This window comes from Camarhynchus parvulus, chromosome 7 (assembly GCF_901933205.1).
Source record: "Camarhynchus parvulus chromosome 7, STF_HiC, whole genome shotgun sequence".
Classification (NCBI taxonomy): Eukaryota; Metazoa; Chordata; class Aves; order Passeriformes; family Thraupidae; genus Camarhynchus; species Camarhynchus parvulus.
This window is the reverse complement of record NC_044577.1, coordinates 1,424,923-1,444,188: the sequence shown is the minus strand read 5'-3', so window position 1 is coordinate 1,444,188 and position 19,266 is coordinate 1,424,923. Positions and strand designations below refer to the sequence as shown.

Below are 19,266 nucleotides of genomic sequence, written 5' to 3'. Positions count from 1 at the left end.
AGCACATCCAGGTGAGGCTGGAATGGCTGCAGAGACGGAGACTCCTCAGCCTCCCCGAGCAGCCTGTTTCCATCCTTAATATACTAAAGCTCTTCCTCGTGTTGATGTGAAACTTCTCGTGGTTTATGGCCATTGTTCCTCACCCTGGCGCTAGACACTACTGAAAAGTCTGCCATCACCTGCCTTTTGGGATAATTATACGTGTTAGTAGGATCCACGATTTATCCAGACCCACGAAAGGGCAAGGTGTGTGGTGCTCACCAGCTGGGACCACACCGTGAGCTCAGATCCTAGTTCATTCTGCATCCGAGGCAACATTTCCTCCTCAAAAACACTCAAAACAACCCAGAATCGATTTATTTTTTTATCTGTGACCCTCCTTACTAAATGTTTGTTCACGGCAACACTCTGCACGATTACCAAGCCCCATTACTGGAGTGGTTAGTCATGCAAGAACCCTTCCCAAGCAGCGGTTTCATCAGAACCTGGCTCTGCTACAGCTGGAGCAGGGTGTGGTGCACACACCCCCTTTCACACCCACTTGACAGTGCCTTTGCAGGGATGCTGAAGTCATTAACAACCAGTAAATGCCCGCTCTTAGTCACTCACAAACCAGGATGGCAGAAAAAAAAAAAAAAAAGAAGTTATACAACATTAGGAAAGACGTTTTTAGGTTTCATGCTAACATCTCATTAAAAGTCATGCTTGGAAAAGCACCTGCAGCTGCCTTGTGTGTCCCTCCGACATCCCTCACCAATGCCAGTGAGGGTCAAAAGCAATAAGAAAGCAGGTGTAAAAAGGAAGGAAAGCGCTGCCACTTCCACCACTAAACCACAAGAACCACATCTACAGGTCTTAAATCCCCCAGCGATGGGGGCTCCACCCTGCCCTGGGCAGCTGTGCCAGGCCTGACATCCCTTTGAGTGAGGAACAGACCTGGAGGCACATCTGGGGAGGGCACAGCCCCAGCAGCAGCTTCAGGGGGAGGTTGGGCTCTGACACCAGCAATAAGGGATGCTCTGCTCCCAGCCTCTGCACACATCCATCTATCGGGGACACTGCCATCCCACAATACACACTGCTGCTGTTAGCACAGAGAATTCCTGATTTAGCTCATTTCTCCAGGTATCAGTGTTGTCTTTAACGCTGACTAATTAACACCGATTATTCCTCTTAGCTCTGTTCACCACGGAATAGAGCTGCACCTGCATCTTCAGCACACATGGATTCAAGACCAGGGGCTTGGAGCAGCCTGCTCTAGTGGAAGGTGTCCTTGCCCATGGCAGAGAGCTGGAACAAGGTGATACTTAAGGTCCCTGGGATTCTAAGAAGTCTCCCTTGGCCAGCCTGAAAACAAATTTCCAGTCCCTCTAAATGTTGTTTGCTGCCATAGAATGACGGCACAATTCTCCATTTCTCTGACACCCAAAATGCCATTTCCAACAAAAAACAAAAAACAAAGGGAAGAGATGGGGGAATAAAAGACCTGTTACAAAATATGAACCTAAGAGTGAAAAATTGTTTTTGTTTTCCTCAAGATCCAGATGTTGAGGAAGATCTGTAGCTCCACCAGAGCTGGAGCACGCGGGGCTGCCGGGGCTCATCCCGGCTCCCGATCCAGACCGCGCTTTCCAGCGCGCCGCGCGGGGAGCGCAGCCTCCTCACCCGGAGCGGGATCAACCATTTTTCATCCTCCCGGCATGACAGACCCCTCCAGAGGAACCGCTTTTAAGCGCACACAAACAGCCGGCACATTCCTGCAGCCCTCTCCGGAGCATCCCACACCCCCCTGCTCCCCGCATCCCGCTCCGCTCGCACCGGGGCGGGAACGCCGACATCCATCATCCCTGGGGATGCTGCAGCAGCAGCTCTTCCTACGGGCACTAAGTGGTACTCCAAGGTTACTCTGCTGCTACTCATTACAACTTACCACCCTGCAACTTCTTGTAAGGCTTCCTGTAAACAGGACGAGCTGTTTTGCAGCCGCTGGTGCAAAGCCCACCATCACCTGGTGGTCCTGCCATCCCCCTTCACACCGGCCAGACGAGCTACAGGAATCTGCTTTAACAGCGGGTTATCTCAGAGCAGGGAGCTAATTCACGGCTCAAGGGATATCATGCTGAATATTCCGGACGAGCCCCGAGCTGCCCGAGCCGGGGGATGCTATCCGGACCCGGGGGATGCTGCCCGGAGCCGGGGGATGCTGCCCGGAGCCGGGGTTGCTGTCCGGAGCCGGGGGATGCTGCCCGGAGCCGGGGGATGCTGCCCGGAGCCGGGGGATGCTGCCCGGAGCCGGGGGATGATCCTGCCCGGAGCCAGGGGATGCTGTCCGGAGCCGGGGATGCTGCCCGGAGCCGGGGGATGCTGCCCGGAGCGCAGCATCCCGAGCCCGGCCCCCGCCGCTCCTGCCGGCCCGCGATTAGCACAGATCCGCTCCCAGAACGGGAGAAGTCCCTCAGGCCCCGGGACAGGAGCAGCCAGGAGGCACGGCAGCCAAGCCAAACAAGCCCTTTGGCTCGCAGCCTGCGCCGTGTGTCCTGAAGGGCCCTCGGCAGCCGCTCCCGCTCACCTTTCATTATTGCACAAGCAGAGCAGGATGCACAGGCTCCATAAACACCGGGCTCTGCAAGGTGTCAGCCTCTCCGGGGGCTGTGGAACAGGGGGTTACACCCTCCATTCGTCCCACATCGTTCCAGCACTGCAAACTGCTCCGTGACCCTCTGCCAAATTCACAAAACACCCCCAGAGGATTCTGCTTGAAAAGGTCCTGCTGTCCCTCCAGTGCGGTCACACTGGAAAGTGGAACCATGGAAACCCTCCATCCCATGCAGCCAGGAAAAGGCCACCTCTGCCATTTCCCATGCAGGATAAGCTCTCCACCAGAATTCAGAGTTTCACAGTTCTCAGCAATGAGAATTTATTTTCTATCAGTGAAACATGAGTGTTTCAAACACATTTTCAGAAAGTCTCAAGCAAAGCTTGTGTGCTCAGAGTGAGTGCAGAGGGAGCTCTCTGAACACTCCATCCACTGATGCCCAGCCCAAGGATGTTCTGGAGCTGAGTTTCACATCCCCAGCACTCACTGCCTGCTCTCCATCAACAACTGCAGAGATGACCCTGCTGGCAGGAGGACCATTCCTGCTCTCCAGCAGCTGCACAGCAAGGTCACTGTGAGCAGCAAACACTGCTGCTACTGACTTTGTAAAGCCAACACTTCTTGTGTCCCTCCCCAAGTGATGCAAAATAGGCGCTGTGTTTTGTCTTTTCCCAATAGCTCTTTGCAAAAATAAGTATAATAATCATTCTTTGATTCCTTGTTCTTAATTCCTTACAGGTGCTTCACATTCTGCCAGCAGATCTAACACAATCTGCTAATTTACAAATGTAAAAGCCCAGACATTGAGAAAGAGCAGTTGGACTTGCTGATCTGAAAGGTCTTTTCCAACCTGAACAATTCTGGGATTCGGTGAAATGCCTCATACACACCAGCAGCATCTCAGAGTGAACATTTCCATGCTTAGACAGACTGGACAGGTTTGTCAAAACCTTTCAGGGACACAAGTGCTGTGAAGCTGCTTGTTTGTATGCCCATGTTTTGGATTTTATTGGACACCTCACTGCCTTCATTATCTTTTTTTTTTTGTAAGAAAAGCAGCCCTGTTACCATTTTTGCAGACTGCAGGTTCAACTATAGTGTCATAGACATGTTTTATGAAAAATCCTTTCCTTAGGATTTTTTCTCCTAAGAAGCTGAGAGGCCTCAGGAACAAAATGTAAACAATGATTATCTGCTGCTGTGGAATGCAACAGGTGGATCTGTGATTGGTCCATGTTGATTGTTTCTAATTAATGGCCAATCACAGTCCAGCTGTCCAGACTGTCTCGGTCAGTCACAAGCCTTTGTTATCATTCCTTTTCTATTCTTAGCCAGCCTTCTGATGAAATCCTTTCTTCTATTCTTTTAGTATAGTTTTAATATAATATATACCATAAAATAATAAATCAGTCTTCTGAAACATAGAGTCAATATTCTCATCTCTTCCTCATCCTATGACCCCTGCAAACACCATCACACTACAGAACACTCCAAGTAGTGGTTCCTTTGACAAACTGATTGTGGAAGGCAAAATTGGGTCACCTGAGCAATTCTGAGGAGCAATTTGGACAGGATTCCCCATTTGTCTCCTGGAGAGGCGGCGCTGCAGCCGCTGTTTGTCAGCACGGATCAGTGCCCAAGCAGCAAACAGGAGAAGGCATCTGGACCAGAACAACATTGTGCTGCAGGGGAGCAGCAGCACAGAGCCCAGGCTCAGGGGCTTTGCATTAGGGCACTGAGCTGTGCTCTCCTGTCACTCTGCACTTGTCTGTTAAACGGGCCTGAGGTCACTGCAGGCAATTCTCTGCTCATGTGAAGAACAGAGACATCTCACAACAAAGCAGAGAACAGGGGCTGCAGCACGAAGGCAGCACTTGGCACCAATAATGATCCTGCTGCCAGCACAAGGAAAGCACATTCCTGTCCCAAAAATACTGGATGCTGAGCAGGAAAGGGAGTAAGGGCCATGGGTGTTGAGTTTGTGAGGTCCCCAGGACGAGGTGAGAGAAGAGAATCAGACTCCATGTTCTCAGAAGGCTGAAAAAAAAATATAATAATATAATATTTATATCCATGTTATTATAAATTATATTATATTATATTATATTATATTATATTATATTATATTATATTATATTATATTATATTATATTATATTATATTATATTATATTATATTATATTATATTATATTATATTATATTATATTATATTATATTATATTATATTATATTATATATCATATTATATCATATCATACCATATCATATTATATTACATTATGCTATACTAAAACTATACCAAAGAATAGAGAAAGGATACATCAGAAGGCTTAACAAGAATGAAATAATAAAAACCCATCACTGACGCAGAGAGTCTGACACAGCTGATGGTCATTGGTTATTAAGTAAAACAATTCACATGAAATCAATCAAACATTCACCTGCTGGATAAACAATCTCCAGACCACATTCCAAAGCAGCAAACACAGGAGAAGCAATCAGATAATTCTTGTTTTCATTCCTCTCTGAGGCTTCTCAGCTTCCCTGGAGAAGTAATCCTGGCGAAGGGATTTTTCAGAAAATATGACAGTGACACATGGGATGCACAGTAAAAATGCACATCAATAGTTTGTCTCACCAGAAGAGAGGTAAAATGTTTGGCATTGCTTCTCCAGGAAGACCATGCCTTATTGCCAGGGACATTCCACCACATGGGATAGTAAAAGTCACAACAATTTTCATTTTCATGTCTCAGCGTGGATGATGGTGCTTCCTTTCACATCAATTATGCCTCTTATGGACTTCATAGTCTAAAAGGCTCTTGCTTCATAAGACTACATTGTTTTATAAACAGAATAATGAAATCTCTTTTACTCATATTCATTCATTAAAGATGAGGGTAGGGATCACTCATCTTTACGTGAAATGGAAAAAAATGAAGTTAAGTCAGTTATGATCTTTTTAAAACCATGACACATGCTAGCATTATTATTTCTTTAAAATTATCTTCAAGTAAATTCCAAATTCCATAGAATTTCTGATGACCAGGCATAACAGGTTTGATCCTTGCAATTTACTTAAAAGAGCAGAATAAAACCCTTTTTTAAAGGGAAAGAGCACAAAACCTCTTGAATTCTTCTGCATGACTGAGATCATCCTTTTGATTTCTGCCCCCAAGCTGATGGAGCTGTTAAAATTAATATATTGTGCTCATCCATCAGCTTAAAAACAAACACACCTGACTGCAGCTGGATTTTTACTGAATAAACCAGGGTAGTCCTCACTTATCTTCTCACCGAACAAAGAGGCATCCAGAGAATTAAGTGTGAGATTCACTTGCCCATTTTAAATAAAGGGTTTTTCACATCACATCATCTGACAGAGGAGCTGCCTCCTTCTGTTGTATTTAATTGAAGCAGCAAAAATAAAACAGGAAAAAATGAAACAGACCATAGAAACTACATATTAATACTTCAAGCTAAGACACTAAAGCATGTTGTCCTGAGAGCTACACTGTTGAATTATAGACACAAAACTTGATTTGTACTTCTATAAATTTGGTTTATCATTGTGCCATTCCCCCAAGGCCTTGGGGATGGAGCAGCCAATGCTAAAGCCATTCCCACAGGGCATCCCAAAACTCTGCTTCCACTTCAATCCCAGCTGCCAGCACAGATCTGGTTTTATTCACAGGGGTGACCACAGAAATGAGAATTCTGTGACTTTAATTTGCTTCTAAGCAGGCTGCCAGTGCCAGCCAGGAGCTCTGCTTGCTGCTCCTTTCATCTCCTGAGCCAGACAGACAGACAGACAGCAGCAGGGCAGCTGGGCCATCCCAGGGATGCTGGGGAAAGCATCACCTGATCCAGCTCCAAAGGGCTGCTCCTGTCACCTGCCTGCCCTCCCAGCTGCTGGCAGGCAAAGACTCCAAGAATAAACTGTAAGAAAATTCATTTTCCTGCACAGCCAGCCTTCTCTGAGGGGGCTGGTAACACCCAGGTTTGTGCACACCACTGCTTTGGGATCTCACTTTAAATACAGGTATTTATTAATAGATAATGCATTCATGTAAAGCCATGTTTGCTCCACAAGAAACAGTGCAAATCTCAAGAAATCCTTACCTCATTTTGGATATCATGTCTTTTTTTTTTTTTTAGAAGCTAAATGCTTTTTAACTCAGGCTATCCTACATTTCCTTTAATCCCCTCTCTGGCACAGTAAAATATGGTGACAGGCAGCATCAGCTGTAACTCTGGACTGCACCTTTTGCTTATTACTTGTGGTGTTTCAGCAGCTCTCACAAGCACAAAGATTTCCAGATGCCTGCCAGCTACCCAGTGTTCCTCATTTTTAGGCAGGTTGTTTTTCACCTCAAATCACCCAGACACTCAAACTGCACTGCAGCAAGACAAAGAGAACTCAAGAAAGCACTTTGGGCTAAACTTTCAGCTCCCAACTATTAGAAGCAGGGGAATTTGTCACTAGCAAGGATCTAGGTGAGCACTCAAGCACAGGATGATCTCTGCAGGAAGCCTGGGCAGGCTCTGAAGGGCCATGAAGACAGGGAGTTGTGTGTTTATGGAAAAGGATTATTCCAAAAGCACAGGCTTGGATCCATCAGTGGTGCTGTGAGGTTTTCAGGACAAGGTGAGAGACGAGAATTTGACTTTATGTTTTTAGAAGGCTGGTTTATTATTCTATTCTATTCTATTCTATTCTATTCTATTCTATTCTATTCTATTCTATTCTATTCTATTCTATTCTATCCTATCCTATTCTATTCTATCCTATTCTATTCTATGATATACTAAAACTATACTAAAGAAAGAGAAAGGAGACATCAGAAGGTTACAAAAGAATGAATAATAAAAACTCGTGACTGACTCAGAGAGTCTGACACAGCTGGCTGCGATTGGCCATTAATTAAAAACAATTAATATGTTTGGATAAACAACCTCCAGACCACATTCTAGAGGAGTAAAACATGGAGAAGCTGAAGCTTCTCATCTTCCCAGGAGAAGAAATCCTGGCGAAGGGATTTTTAGGAAATATTATGGTGAGATCCATCCATGTAAGGAGGAGGGAGGATGTGCTGTGCCACTGCTCCTGTCACAGCCTGAGCAGGGCCACTCTTCTGGGAGCCTGATTCAACTGCTGCCACTACTCAGCATTTCCCTGCAAAGCCAAGAGTCACAGCACACATCACAGACTGACTCTGGATTTTTTAACCTCTAGGCAAGAAAATGAAGCAAGGAGCAGGAATGGGATGGGGAGGGTGGTCTGGGCTCATCTACAAGGAGATGGCAGAAGGACTCTGAGCTATGATGTTCCATTCTGGATACTGACATTCCATAGGCTCTAACTGGACCTACCTCAGGGAACAGAGGCTTGGGGCGCAGTCACAACTTCACACTCCCTTTTACAACCTCAGAAATGGAGTGTGGCTTCCCCACAGGCTTCAGGGAGACCTGAGGGCACGTGAAGGGGGTTTAGAACAAGGCTGCAGGGCAACGTTTCACAAGGGTTGTTAGGACAGGACAAGGGGGAATGGCTTTAAACAAAAGGAGGGCAGGGATGGATGGGATATTGGACAGGAGTTGTTCCTGTGAGGGTGGGCAAGCCCTGGCACAGGGTGCCCAGAGCAGCTGTGGCTGCCCCTGCATCCCTGGCAGTGCCCAAGGCCAGGTTGGACAGGGTTTGGAGCAAGTTTGGGATAGAGGGATGTGTCCCTGCCATGGCCTCTGAGGTCCCTTCCAACCCAAACCACTCTGTGCTCCTACACCACCACTCCTCTGTCTCTGCAGGGTATTTTGTGGGTACACAGCTTTGTGTGGGTTACACAACCATGGCCTTGTGGCTGAGGACAAGCAGATGGGAGCTGCTGCCAGCCCTGACCCTCCAGGTGCTGCCCTCAGTGAAGCCACCCCAGTGTTACGCAAGCCCTGCATTGAGAGCCTGCTCGATGCCTTTCCGCCACTGAACAAACCATGACGTCTGTAAAGGCTTTCAACAATCACCCAAACTCTTTAAAAAGCTTCTCTCTTTATAAACAAAGTACAGCAGCAAAGAAAATGTGATGTGAAATCAGCTTGAGCGGCTGTGTTTTCAAGCCAGCCTCGAGCTAAGAAGCCAAAAGGGTTCTAAAAAACACAAAAAAAGAGAGTGGGTCTGGGTATGGCACTTCTGTGCAAAGCATGCACTGACCCAAGGGGCACTGAAGGACACAGACAGGCTGCTAAAATGAACCATGCAAAGCAGCAAACCCAAACAGGTTCAACTCCAGCACAGCTTCCTCGAGTCTGTCCCAGCCCAGCAGCCACACCTGCACAGCCTCCTTGGGAATGGAGGTACCACTGGGCAAGGGAAAGAGAAGCGGAGGCTCCATTAGACCAGAAATTATCCTTAGGAAATCCCTCCAGTGAGGGTTGTATGTGTTGGGGTGTACAAGCAAACTCAGGAGGTGCAATGTGAGAGAGAGGCCAGGGAAGCTGCTCTGGAGGGGCTGGGTTGGTTCCCTCCAGCTTTGCAGGAATGTTCAACAGTGGCAGGAGGCAGAGATCCAAAACACCAGCTTGGATCAGCTGGGAATGCTATTTAACACCAGCACCGCAGGGCTTCCAACAGATTTGGAATTGTAAAATCAGAGTGGTTTGGGTTGGGAGGGACCTCAAAGCTCATCCCATTCCACCCCCTGCCATTGCAGGGACATTTCCCACCATCCCAGGCTGCTCCAAGCCCTGTCCAGCCTGGCCTTGGGCACTGCCAGGGATCCAGGGGCAGCCACAGCTACCCTGGACACCCTGTGTCCCACCCTCACAGGGAGTAATTCCTTCTGTATTCCAAATTTCTGTATGTTCAGCCTGTCTCTAGTCAACAGACAAAGATACCACTTGAACAAAAGATTAAAATCTGAAGAACAGCATTTTCCATTGAGGCAAGACATTTCTTAGCAGTAACTTTTAATACACAGATTTGCCTGAATGCACTACAAGAGCACACAGATCCTCCCTTCACCATCTCACATGCCACTCTGTACATCCCATTCCTGCTCAGCAGCATTTCAATGGACAATCTGCCTGTTATGTGCAGACCCAGCATTAGTTCTAATGCAGAAAACTCATCCTTTAGCACTTCAGAAGATCTGCCTGAAACAGAAGCACTCATTAAGGCAGAGACCAACAGGAAACACAGCTCTATATGAATTTTGATTAGACTGGCTCTGAAAGGAGAAGCTAATTCCTGAAGCCAGCCCTTTCACCATGCACAGAGCTATAAAATGTGCCATTTCCTCCTGGTCCTCCACTTCTGCTCCTGCCCTCCCCCCTGTTATTCCAATGGTTTCCATGCCATTTCATTAACAGGATAAAAAAAAATTAACATCATTTTCTAACATGCCAAAAAAAAAATTAAGAAAAAAAAGGTGGGGGGTGGGGAGGGGGCTGGAAAATTCACTTCCTTGCTTTTGCTGTTTTAGCTCCAAAGCTAAGCAAGCCCAGCTGCTCAGGAAATACCATTGGAATGAACACATTATTGAACATGCAAGAATCAATCGAGATTGCTGTCAAAAATTTCACATGCTGCAAGCAGGCCAGCAATCAAAGACCCTTACGAAATACTTCTCAGCCATGTTGAACAACTTCATCTTTCAAAACTCAGGCACATGATCAAAATTACTTCCAAAAAAAAAAAAAAAAAAAAAAAAGAAAAATAGAAATCACAGAAAAAAATAACTGAATTAGAGGAATTTCACCAGGAAGCCAGGAGCTATTTTTTGTTATTAACACCTGACATAACATGACTCTTCTCTAGGTATTGCATTGATTCCAGATCAAATGAAGAGGGGGGGAAAAAAGAAGTTGTAGCTCAAGATTCCTTCTTTCCAAACAGCAAAGCCTACTCATTTTGTGACTGATTTCATCCTGGATTCTTTTCACTGACACAGTTGCTGACAACACACAAAGAACATTGACTCTTTTAAAGGACAACCTCAGCCTGTTTTGCTGTGAATACTTGAACCCCACAGAGGTTTCTCTTCATCAGCTGACACTGATGAACACTTTGACCATGCCAGAATTGCTCAGGGCTCTCCTACAGCCGCAATGAGGAAATTTCAGGGCTTGGAGCAACCTGGGATAGTGGAAGGTGTCCCTGCCCACGGCAGGGGGTGGAACTGGATGAGCTTTAAAGTCCCATCCAACTCAAACCATTCTGGGCTTTTATACCAGGTTTCACATGTCCTGGTACAACAGATTGGTTTGTTTATGGGCTTTTTCCCTGCATTTCCATAATGCTGTGCCACTCTGCAGTAAATATCTGCAGCAAGTCTGCTCTTCCTTGCATCAACAGATGGAATGTAGCTGCCTGTTCAGCTCCTTTCCCAAGCAAAAAATTTGGATTCTTCCTTATTTCCTTTAAAGAACCTTTTGGTGGCCTTCATCATGTGACAGTTCAGAACTTGCAGCACACAGGAGGACACTGTGAACTGAGGCTGTTCTTGCAAACTCTATATTCCTCCATCACTAAGCTGAAATAATAAACTTTTGTTGGGTTTTTCTTATTTTTTCTCTTAGCTCTGTTGACCATAATGCATTATCATCTTATGGAATTTAGCTCTGGGATATCCCATTTGACAGTATCTGAAGTTCTTAGTTTCTTTAGTATCTGCTGTCATGTGCCTTTAGTTACTGAAATGTTCCCAGAAAAGAGGCCACTTCATTCAAAAACCCTGTACCTCCACAGGAAACAGAAAATGAAAAATCATGAAAAATGAACAACCAACCCTCAGGGTACAGTGTATATAAAACACAAAAATACCCTCAAGCACCTCCTCCTTTCCCTCCTCACCCCAACATCCCCAAGATACAAAGAAGATACAATCTTCATCATTCTGTGACTCCACCATGAACAGAAAAACACATTAATAAACCACTATTAAACATTTCTGACAGCTTAAAACACTGCCCCAATGTGTTTTTGAAGCCTGGCTCAAATAAATTGTTGCACAAGGATGATGCTCTGCATCCTTCTGTTTATATCCCAGGCAGGGGGCTTGAGTAAATTTCTTATAAAAGCAAATAATTACAGAAAACTTAAGCCCCCTGCTGCTCCTAATTTGAACTGTTCTTTCAGCTCCAAGCCACAGCAATTGCTAATGGTCTGGATTACTTAGCAGAAATTAAGTTTTGTCTTAGACTCTCTCAAATTAATGACCTCCGTGTGGAATAAGCTTTGTGAACAAGAGTCCTGAGGATCCTGGCAAACACAATAAAATAAAGAGAACACAAGTTTTGAAGCTGAAGACTAAAAGGCTGCTTTAAAATTAAGATTATTTATAACACAAGAAAGCTGAGCAGATAAAATGTATTTGCCTTCCTGAGTAGAGAGAATGCACTATGTCAAAAATTCATTCGAGAATTCAAGTCTTGTCCACCTTGAACAACAATGAATGTCTTTATGTTCCCTTCCCTTCTTATCAGGAATGGATTTTCAAGTATGCTCCTTCAACTTTTATTATGGCTTTTATGTCCAAGTCAAATAGTTTGCTCTTGGCACAAGTGAAACTAAATCCTGACAGTTATTGACTGCAAAAGGAAATTCTTAATTGGATGAATTACACCCTCTTGATTCTAACAACAATTTTGTAGAAATGTTAAATCACACACAATTGCTTGCACCATGATTCCCATTTTTTATTATACAGCTCAAGTTCCCAGAATTACACCTTACTGCAGTGAAAGAAGTATATTAATTGAGTAAATTCATATGAAGATTTCTTTTATTCATATGAAGATTTAGGTACTTTTAAGGTGTTTGGTACTTCAATTAACTTGCAATATTATGAATTGTACAATCAGGACGCTTTTGAATAATGTTTAATTAGGACCCAAATGTCACAACAAAGGTTATCAGAGGTGTATTTAAAAGCATGTTTTACCTGGGAAAAGCTCATCTTGATTCAAGCTGTGAACTGATTTGAAATTCAGTGAACTGAGGGAATTATTATTAAAGTAGAAGGCACAGATCTTCTGAAGAAATACTGAATCCCAGAACACAGAGGTGCTGAGCAATTACCATAAATCATTCTGACCTGTCCCTTTTCCTTGTTCACTGAAATTGGGATGCTCACAGCAGAAGGAATATTCTCAGGAGAGAAAGGCTGAGATTTGTTGCTCCACCCAAGGAGCACCTCAACGAGCAAAGCGCCAGGTGAAGAGCTCCAACTGTAGCTAGGAATTTTTACAAGTTAAAACAATCCAGGTTTTATGCAGGAATAAGAAACCGAACTGATTGATGTCCCTCTGTCCAGCAGGAAGGAGTGGGGCCACAGATGGCTGCCAACAAAATTCTTCACCCACCTTACATTTTCTCTGGTCTTTCTTCACCAGGCAAGAAAGTGAAGTAAACCTGTCTTTGCAATTAAAATAATTATGTGATCATGAGAGGGTGAGAACACCAAGAGGAACTGGCTGATCTAAAACTTGGATTTTACCCCCAGGTTGGTGATTGCAGTTCCTCTGAGTGGAGACTGTCACTGTCACATTTTCTGGAAAAATCCCTTTGCCAGGATTTCTTCTCCTGGGGAGCTGAGAAGCCTCAGAGAAAAGGGAAAACAGTATTATCTCATTTGCTTCTCCTGTGTTTTGTTGCTTTGGAATGTGGTTGGAGATTGTTTATCCAGCAGGTGATTGTTTCATTGGTTCCAAGTGAATTGTTTTGACCTAATGACCAATCAGAGTCAGGACTCTGGAGAGTCACGAGTTTTTCATTAGTATCTTGTTAAGCCTTCTCTCTGTATCCTTTCCCTACTCTTTAGTATAGTTTAGTATAGCGTTCTTTAATAGAATATAGTATCATAAAATAATAAATTAGCCTTCCAAGAACATGGAGTCAGATTAATCATTTCCTTCCTGCCACAGGAGACACCAAAAATACCACAGGAGACCACCCAAACCTCTGAAGGGCCTCAAAGGACACAAAACCAGTGAGGGCATCATCAGGATTCACCAAAGCACAGGGCAGTGCAAAGCCTGGCCTCAGAAATCACACAGTGACAAATCTCTGGCCCTACAGCCAGCCAGCTTTAGGGAATTTTGGGAAAACAGGCTGCAGCTTCTGCACTGAATTTTACCTCATCTGGCAGGTCTCAGTTGCAAACAACTTCAGCAGCTTTTGAAGGCCCAGCATTGGGTTAGATGTGCTGGGTTGGAGCCACAGGTGGAGAACTGAGGCTCTGCTGTCACCCGGTCCCTGTCACCCTTCTCCAGGCAAACTTGGCTTTTCCTGCAGCTCCTGGGCACCTGGGGCGGATAAGGCTGGACCACCAGCAGCAATCTTGGTGCGCTTGCCTCCAGCTACTGTCCCAAGAGATCAGGATCATAAAGCAGCCAGGGAAACACACCCAGACAGGTACCTTGGCAATCCTTTAGTGCCAAGCCCACAGCTCAGCTCCTTCCTGGGCCAGCTGGAGCTGATGTGGAAATCCAGGACTCCTGGACAATTCATCAATAGGATTGAGCAGAAGCCATTTATTGTTTACCTTATACACATATTTATTTATAGGTTCTACCAACTGCTAAGCACTCACTTCTTGGTTGGTGCCCTTGTCTTGTTCATCCCTTTTCTGCCTGAATTTCTCAGAGTATGATTGGTTACACTCCAGCTGTTCCACAGTCCTCTGTTATCTACTTATTGCTGTCTTGGTATTCAGCTTCTCAGCCTCTTCTTCCTTGATTTAGCACAATTTGTGTTTCAAAAGTCTGGATGAGTTCTGAGGCTTTGCTAACACACTTAGAAGCAGGCTGGCTGGTGCACACTATGGCCTAACCCTGCAAATACACTGCAACAACCTCATGTGGGTTTTACTACTCTCCAGCCTCAGTTTTCATGGATATCTTTATTTACACACTAGAGAGAAAGCAACAGCACAGAAACCTACCTGAAACAGACTTGCAAAACCCCAGAGTTGGGTATTTTACATGCTCCTATTTCCTGGAGTTGGGGGGAGAGCAGAGGAGAGCTAGAGAATGGGAAAAACTTCCAGAAAGTTTTGTCAAACATGAGGAATGGGTTTGGGTTGGGTTTTTTTCCACCAGACAGGTTTTACACGGGTTTTGGCCTGACCTTGCCTTGTGCAGGAGGTGAGACTAGACGACCTCCTGTGGTCTGCCCAACCTGAATTTTCCTGCACAGGTAAAGGTTTTAAAACTGCTCAAATATGATTTTGCTAGATTAAGTTTCCTGTCAAATGAAAACACTTCAAAAAATCGAGTATTTCTCTAAGGAAAGCAAACTCATATCCACCCTTTCATGACATTCTGTGGGGTTTAACAAAGTAGGAGAATAAAGAAATTGGAGGGATTTTCCCCCTCATAACAAGCACACCCAAATGATGAAGGTTCAAGCTTAAGAAAACAAAAAAGCCCCTAATCATAACATATTAATGTTACATGAAGAAAAATCTCATTAAAGCCATAGCAATATGGCAACAATGCCTCCTGACACAAGTAATCACATATTAATAACCCTAAACCATATTTTAGACTGGAGTATCACTTACAGAAGAGAAGAACCATATCCAAAACCACATTCTTTAAAGACACTGAACTGTCTTCTTTAAGCATTTTTAAAGCAAAGCCAAACAAGTGCAGGGTAGCAGAAGGAAAGGGGCTTTACCCCAGCTCCAGCTATTCCTGTGGGGAGGCAGAGGCCACCCCAGGATGTGCTCCCCTGGGAAAGGCTCCTGGGCTCAGCTCCCAGCACCTCTCTCAGCACCCTGAGAGACAGAGGGAAGACTTTGTCCTCATCTATGGACAAAACCTTGAGTACTTTGGTGGAGGAAACACTTACTCCAAAACCTTTCCAGCTTCCAGTTCTCTTCCTATCACTGCAGGCACTGCCCTCTCTCCATTTCCACCCAGAAAACCCCAGAAGTGTTTTTTGGGTTTTTTTCCCAGCAGCTCTGGAGCAGGGGCAGCAAAGCCTGGGTTTGATTTAACATGGAGCACAGGTATCCATCCCTTCATGCCTCAAAGCAACCTCCCTCCTCTAATCCCTCCTTTTTATTTAAAAGCCTAATTACTCAGCTGCACCATTTTCTGCAAAAACATCTGAACACTCCCTCAAGATGTACTGGCTTGTTTAAACACCAGGTAATAGGAGCATTAAAAGATTCATCCTTCCATAAAAAGCAGGTTCAGTCCTATCACACAAGATGAAATTCCAAGACATAACTTATCCATTAGCAAAATTAGTTACCTTAATGTATGGATCACCAAAACTCCCACTGCAGGGACTGCCAAGTTTTTCTCTCTGCATAAGTTCCATGACAGCTTTCTTTAAATAGCTGAAATTTCAAGTGCTTTCCAAGTAAAACACAAACTGTGAATTACAGTTCAATCATAACCATACAATAAAAATCATCTTTATACAACTTTATACAGCACTTCCAGGTCATTCCCCCTGTACACCATTGTTCTGAAAGGATGCCACAAGACATTCTCATTTTAAAAAAACCAGATGAGGTGAGGATTTCCTAGCACTTAGTCCAATCAGAACAAGATTCAAAGATAACTTCTGGGAGAAACTCAGAATTACTCCTAAAAACTGAACTTTCTGTTTAACACAAAGAGTTTGTTCTTCACCCAGGCCACTGACAGAGCAAAAGGTGCTGCTCACAACTGGCATTTTCACAAATTGGAAATGCTGATTCATGTATATGAAAAACCTAATTCATGAGGGGTTTCATGCAGGTGCTGGAAAACACCTCATGAAGGGCTCATTACTCACGTCAAGAGCTCTTGTCTTTTCCAAGACATACAGTTAGGGCTCCAAATGTTATTGAAAATGTATATTCCTACTTTACAGCTAATTAGAACCCTGCTCTTTTACTGCTTCAAGTATTTATATCCACAATGGAAAGAATAATAAAAAAAAACTCACACAGTTTAGCATGTATTCATTACTTAACTGTTCAGCAAATCTAATGCTAAAGGTTAATCTTGAGACAGGGACCAGATGTTCAGTCAGAAGGAAAATTTTCTCAAGAGGAGATACCCAGGAAGTCTGTCTCTCCAAGCTGCTCCAGCCCACAGAATTTCCCACCACATGAATCCAACTGGGAAAAGCTGTGACTAAGCCTCCAAGTTAACCATGTACAGAGCAGAAACACCAACTCTGAGGGCTCCAGCACAGACCCTGGAAAGCACATGGAGCATTCAAAGTTCTGAAGCATTTAGGTGAGCACACACAGCTCCTGTCAACATCATGATTTTTATTACAAGCTTCAGAAGGAACGGATAATTCTCTAAAATCTGAGCCATGGGGCTCTTTTAAATGATAAACAGAGCGCTTCTCTGGATTCTAACCAGCAGGACATTTCACAGGTCAGTTTAACACCAGTGGACAAGCTGGCTGAGTCTTCTCCGGGATGAGCAGTCCCAGCTCTCAGCCTCTCTTCACTCCATCCCTTCATCATCTTTCAGTCCCTCATCAGACTTCCTCCAGTAAATCCATATCTTGCTTTTACAAAGCAGCCCACAATTAACAGTAGGAGTCCAGAGGAAGGATCAGCTTCTTCTCTGTCCTTCAGTCTTCCTTCAGAAAAAGAATCCTATCCCAGTCTGGTTTGGGTGGGAAGGGACATCGAAGACCATCCCATTCCACCCCTTTCCACCATCCCAGATTGCTCCAAGCCCCATCCAACCTGGCCTTGGGCACTGCCAAGGATGCAGGGGCAGCCACAGCTGCTCTGGGCACCCTGTGCCAGGGCCTGCCCACCCTCACAGGAACAATTCCTTCCCAATATCCCACCCATCCCTGCCTTCTGGCAGCAACAAAATTGTGCCTTTCACTTCTTAAAGCCACGGGAATCATTAGGAATAGGGAACCCAGGGCTGAGGCCAGGCTAAGGACAGGTACACACACTTCTTGTAGCCAGGAGAATTTTACTTCCTGCTGAATTTAACCTCCTGTACTCAGCAGATCTTGTTTCCCTCAGCATGAGAAACAAACCAAAAACCCCCCTGTCCTGGACTGCCAAGCAAATTGTGTTCTATTTGCCATCTGTATGGCTGTTCTCTTCTGTTCAGTGGGCAGTTTTCCTTATCTCTTCCACACCCACTCCTCCCTCCAGGGAGACATCTGCTGATAATGGGCCCATTGAGTGTCACTGCACGACTGATAAAATTACATCATCCCATTGGGAGAAGCTCCTCCCAGGGGGAGGAGCCAAGCATTCCTTCCTGGATATAATCTGACAGCTGGAACACCACAGCACCTTTCCCACTGGATTCCCAGAGGAAGACCAGACCAATCTACACCACCACTGGATCTTCAGAGGGAAACTCCACCCTTCTACAGGATCACTGCTCCAGCAGAACCACACCTGTCTCTGCAGGAGGACTGCAGCCACCCTTTAATGGGACTGCTGCCAACACCCTGGCACACAGGGAGTCAGGCCATACTCTCACTCTGTCAGGGTTGTTTTGTATTACTGCATTGTTTATTTTATCTTTTTTTTTCCTTGCCTACTAAAGAACTGTTATCCCTGCTCCCATATCTTTGCCTGAGAGCCCCTTAATTTCAAAATGATAACAATTTGGAGAGAGGGGGTTCACATTTTCCATTTCCTTAGCAGGCACCTGTCTTTTCAGCCCAAGACACCCACTTAGGTAACCCAGAGGAACAAGCCCTTATCACAGCACACACTGCTAGCTCCCAAACACCACCCAGCCCCCCTGGCTGGAGCTCAGCATTCCCCAGTTGCCAAAATGCAATGTATATATCCATGTGTATCCTTGTGTCTGGCCTGGCAAGCAGCCAGCTGCAGATGCTCAGAGAGCTTCAGCTCCTTGCAACAGCGCAAGGAAGGCTGTGTTTCAAAATGAGGATAAAACATCTATCCCCAGAAAGAAGAGGATTAGATATTCATTTAGGGGTTTTCATATTAAATCCAGATCCTGCTGACGATGGGATGCCCTCTAAACCAATCCTAAATCCCCCTGTGGCCCCAACATGTCCTAAGATATCTTTAAGCTATTCGGCAACCCAGCAGGACAGAAAAGCCCCTCCCCAAGCCACTGGGAATGAAGAGGGCAAAAGACTAACAGAACAAAGGAAAGTTTATGGCTAATTACACAATCTGTGCTCACCTCCTGCCCTTCCACTAGCCAGGATCCCATTGCAAAGTTCCTTAAAAACAGAAATTATTTGCAGAATAATTTAAAACAGAAAAGAAAGGTGTTAAGAAACCTGAAAATATCATTTTTATTGGCTAAAAAACCAACCTTGTGTCTTTACACTACTCTCATGAGAGCTTTATTTGACCAAATCTTCATAAGACTTTTCTGCTCGAACACTGCATTTTGGGGACAACTACAAGCCTTGCACAGGCTTTGAACACAAATTATTAACCCTGCCAACGGCATTATGGGCATCAGGAGAAATCTATACAAAAGCTTCAGCTGCATCTTGGGTTTTTTCTGGACTGTTTTTGGGCAGAGCATGGCAGCTCCAAGCTGTATAAATCCACCAGAACAGGACATGCCTTGGCTCAAACATTTCAACAAGCACCTAATAAATAAGATATAGGGAAGCTGTATTATCATACCAAGGAATGATGATTTTACTCACCTGACAAGTATTTTTCAACAGCCTCCTGAGTAGCTTAAGG

General features: G+C 44.8%; 1 protein-coding gene across 8 annotated transcripts in view; it reads right to left on the bottom strand.

The window, feature by feature from the left end:
• Positions 1–19,266, bottom strand: part of AGAP1 (ArfGAP with GTPase domain, ankyrin repeat and PH domain 1) — a 324,567-nt gene that overhangs the window by 258,002 nt on the left and 47,299 nt on the right. The window lies entirely within an intron of this gene.